The 4,161-nt window shown below is 36.4% G+C and overlaps 1 long non-coding RNA gene across 1 annotated transcript; it reads right to left on the bottom strand.

Moving 5' to 3' along the window:
* Positions 1-255: 255 nt before the first annotated feature.
* On the bottom strand, positions 256-1,582 carry LOC111435462. The gene is made up of 2 exons (XR_002709076.1): positions 1,319-1,582; positions 256-435 (listed from the first exon to the last, which is right to left on the bottom strand). It is a non-coding gene; the product is annotated as an uncharacterized LOC111435462 (long non-coding RNA).
* Positions 1,583-4,161: the final 2,579 nt, after the last annotated feature.

The raw sequence follows: 4,161 nt of genomic DNA, 5'->3' as shown, positions 1-4,161 counted from the left end.
AAGTACTTCTCTTCATATTGTTTTGATTCTCTCTTTTCTTAGTTTGATCGACTTCTCAAAGAAACTATCAAAACCATCTTTGACTGAGAGTTATCGATTAAACCTCTCTATCAAAAGGAAATAAGGTTAACTTAGACACCCAGATGACATCCCACCTCCAATTGGGCTCCTCCCAAAAGGTAGGACGAGAAAAAACTTAACGACCTTAAATTTTCTACTTAATTTAAGGTCACTAATGTATTCATATCATGAACATTGAATGCGAAAATGCTTAATTTAAACTTTCGTAAAACATCATAACCTTCATCTTAAAATACAACCATGGACACTATTCTAGCCTAAGTCTAAGAAAAATAAATGCGACTACCTTATACATATGTTATGGTCTCAAGTTGCGATACCGTCATCAGTCGTACAAGGACACCTTGCCTATACCTGAAATAGAAGTAGCATGTGGCTTGAGTATTTAAAGATGTTTTCGAACCGTAAGTCCATGACTATGTTTTAAGATGAATGTTATATTTTATGAGAGTTTAAATGAAGTATTCTGCATTCAATATTCATGATATGAATATAGTAACAACCTTAGAATATAGAAAATTAAGGATCGTTACAAAGAAATTTTTGGCCAAGTCAATCTCTCATTGAGATTGTCTCCTCTGCCAAAATCTGTTCATCACATTTTCAACCAAAGGTAGCAACACTTCTAACTCTTTACAATGGTATGATATTGTTCACTTTGAGCATAAGCTCTTATGGCTTTACTTTGGACTTCCCGGACTTCCCAAAAGGCCTCGTACCAACAGATACCAATAGAGATGTATTCCTTACTTATAAATCCATGTTAATTCCCTAAATTAGTCAATGTGGAACTTTCTCCCAACAATTCTCTCCTCGAACAAAGTGCACTATAGAGCCTCCCCTGAGCCCTATAGAGCCCTCAAACAACCTCTCCTTACTCGAGGCTCGACTCCTTTGAAGTCCTCGAACAACGTACACCCCTTATTCTTGTTTGACACTCGAGTCACTTTATGACTACACCTTCGAGGCTCACAACTTCTTTGTTCGACATTTGAGAATTCTATTGACATGGCTAAGTTAGTTAAGTGCATGACTATAATACTATATTAAGAATCACGGATCTTCACAATGATATGATATTGTCCAATTTGAACCTAATGGAGATAGAATTCCTTAGGTATAAACCCATGATCATTCCCTAGATTAGCCCTAAATTAGCGACCGTGGGCACAATCCTCAACAATTTACCACAATCCACCCCATCTCAAATTGAACATTAAACCTTGAAGAATCTTACCGATCCAAGGAGGTGAAAGCAGAGAAGCCAGCAAGCTGCAATACCCCAAATCCTCACAGAGCAGAAACCCTCGCATCACCACCGCACCAAGCACGCACAAGCATTTCATTCGAACAGCTATTCAGAGATCAGGCGCGGCGATTCAGCTTCCGATTGATTCGGGCGACGGCGGCGAACTGATAAATGAAGTGGCCGCAGCAGATTTGGGCGATTTAAAGGATCGTGAATGCATTTTGGGTTCTCTCTGGATGCCGCCGCCAATGGATTTCTTTCTTATTTCACTTTTCCAACTAGTAATTTGTATGCTCTTGGTGTCATGGTTCGAACAAAAATGAAAGCAAAATGGGAATTTCCTTTGCTTATTTTTTATTTTTTAAAATATTGGATAAATAGATAAATTTAAGGGATATTTACGTAAATTCTCAATTTTATAAAAGTTATTGTTCATTTAACTGGTGGTGTCAGAGTGGGTTGGGTTTCACAATAACGCGTAGATTTTCTTCTCAGGGACGGAGTGAAGAGAGATTTATCTAAATAGTTTGATTTACTTGTCCTCATTTATATATGTTATTTGAGTGGTTTTTGTTTGATTGCATTTAGACATGTTTATTCAATTATTAATTTATTAATCGAAAAACACTAATTACTGTTTTTTTTTTTAGTGTTTTTTTTTTTAATTTGAAAATTAAACGTTTATCCTTTAACCAAAATAAGTATAAACAAAAGAATAGAAAAAGAGAGAAGAGAACCAAAGGAGAAGACAGAGTTCCATCTGGTTTGGACCGACCATAAAACCCTGTTCAATAAGTGGAACGCAAAGAACGGATTCGAGACCGACCAATAGAATAGTAGGTACGTACCGAACCCAACTGACATCAAGATCCAAGGGATAGACAGGTAATCCTTTAACCAAAATAAGTATAAACAAAAGAATAGAAAAAGAGAGAAGCGAACCAAAGGAGAAGACAGAGTTCCATCTGGTTCGGACCGACCATAAAACCCTGTTCAATAAGTGGAACGCAAAGAACGGATTCGAGACCGGCCAATAGAATAGTAGGTACGTACCGAACCCAACTGACATCAAGATCCAAGGGATAGACAGGTAATCTCCCAAAGTAGGATTCGAACCTATGACCAATCGGTGGGAACGAGGGAACCTGTGAATACATAATATTCTATGAGAAGAAGGTCAAGCTCCGGAACCGGTAACCCATTTATTCTTGAAATGAATTAGCTGCTTTACCTCTGAGTCAATCCCCAGAGTCTTTATTTAATCCGGGATGTGTGATGTTACCTTAACCGCAAGGAGGGGGATGCCGAAGGCAGGACTAGTGAAGGTCAAGGAAGTTGGTGACCTGATGACAGGGGAGAGTTCAATCAAGTTCATGAGTTTACCTCGTTTACAGTTCGGAGTGGGCCCCTCCATAACATCAGGTGACCTCAAAAGCTTGATGCAAATAAACGAATTTTTGCATAGAAATATGCTACTGATGTGAGTAAAGCTATTTCGTCTTTATAATTTAGACATAGATTAATTTTATATTTTATTTAATATAGTAAATAAAATGATTTTATGAACAAATAATGATTTATAATAAGGTGATTCAACTCCCGTTTCGAATAATATAAGTGAATCAACACTATTATTTCAAGTGGTTTGACAAAAGTTGTTTAGATCAATGATTTGAAGTTGTTTGGAACATATCATGTTCTTGAACTTGTGTCAAGGAAATTTGGGCTTCATTCATTGTTTGTTTTGTGGAGTTGATTCGTTCAATAAGCTCCATAAACAAAGTCATGAGTTCAGAAAATAAGTGGATAAAAAAAATATATATTTTTGTCGTTATCGAAGACGGAATTTTAAGGCAGATTCATTTTCTGTGGTTTCCCTGATCAAACTGGATTTCTCCATAATGTCGATGAACAGTTGGTCGGTCTGCGACCCCTGGATACCGAAGGCGTCCTTGGGGTGATCTCGTAGTTCCTACGAGGGACATGGGGACGTAAAAAAGAGGATCCTATCAACTTGTTCCGACCTAGAAAAAGAATAGAAAGAATAGATTTCGTCTTAGTTAGTTATGATTACTCTGGGGAGGAAGAAGAGTATTTCATTGCTGCAAATATGTCTGATTTAATTAATTGAAAATTTTCAATTAATTAAAAATTAAAATGGAAGGATCCCTCGATCAATCAAGAGAGGTCCAATCGTTCTTAATCATTCATTATTCCATTTGTTGTGTTCGTGAGTTGAGTTAGGTCGGGTTGGGTTGGGTTGGGTTGAGACATTTTTTAGACTTGTAAGAAGTGGGACAATAGGGTGAATTCTAGCATGCTCATTAAACTTTTAGTTTTTAATCCTGCCGTCCGATCTTTCATTTGAAAGAGCAACTTATATTGTTAACCTTGAAAAATAGTTTTCAAACTTTACATGTCATCAATCATCATAATGCTTATTACAAAGTTTCAATGTATTTGGAGGTCATTTAGATCGAGAATCGAAGGTAAGTTACCTTAGGGGCATTCTGGTCATTTACACTATTACTCGGTTTGGCTACCTAACCTTATCTCATGACAACCAAATTTTATAAATAATCTTAACATGCCATAATATCTCAAAATTAAAATTGCATAGGTAACAAAACTCATTTAGTTGGTCATTTTAACGTTACTTAAATTTTGAGAAATTTGATCGGTTTAGGGTCTTAACTCACGGTGCTTGATTTTTTGTTTCATGTTTCCTTAATTCATACTTAGTTTAAGATACTCATAGAAATCCAAGCGACTCCTACGTGTATTTCTTAACAAAAGTTCAAGATAGCTACAAGGATAACATTATAAGAAAC

Source organism: Cucurbita moschata, unplaced genomic scaffold (genome assembly GCF_002738365.1).
Source record: "Cucurbita moschata cultivar Rifu unplaced genomic scaffold, Cmos_1.0 Cmo_Scf00049, whole genome shotgun sequence".
In the NCBI taxonomy this organism is placed as follows: domain Eukaryota; kingdom Viridiplantae; phylum Streptophyta; class Magnoliopsida; order Cucurbitales; family Cucurbitaceae; genus Cucurbita; species Cucurbita moschata.
Note: the sequence above shows the minus strand (reverse complement) of the source record. Positions and strands in the feature narration are given on the sequence as shown.